Below are 480 nucleotides of genomic sequence, written 5' to 3'. Positions count from 1 at the left end.
AAATTGTTTAATAAATTAAAAACAAACCTTGTTGATTTCCCACTTATTCTTCCACTCATGGATCTGCTTCCCATAGTTGTCCATAACTTTATGGACGAAGTGTTGATAGATAAAGAGCGTCTCATCGGAATTCCAGTTGAACTCTTGCTGAAAAAAAAACACAATTAGTAGAAAATTTATATTAAAGATTAAAAATATAAGTAAGAATACTTACCGCAAACTGACGAAACCACAGATGCTGCTTGTCGGTAGGGAAGTGAGTGAAAGTCGGATGTCCCCTGTCGAGGGCCGAGTACATCATACGGTTGATCCATGCGCTGATCCCGTCCCGGATCGGTTGAACCTAATAAAAAGAACAAACAGTTAATAATAAATCAAATTTTAAAGAAAAAAAAATGTTTAATTACCATGTTTGACCTCGTCCATGTGGATACGGAGTGAGATAGGGAAGATGGTCACGACCGGGCTGTCGAACCAACT

This window comes from Brassica oleracea, chromosome C7, assembly GCF_000695525.1.
Source record: "Brassica oleracea var. oleracea cultivar TO1000 chromosome C7, BOL, whole genome shotgun sequence".
Taxonomy (NCBI): domain Eukaryota; kingdom Viridiplantae; phylum Streptophyta; class Magnoliopsida; order Brassicales; family Brassicaceae; genus Brassica; species Brassica oleracea.
Note: the sequence above shows the minus strand (reverse complement) of the source record.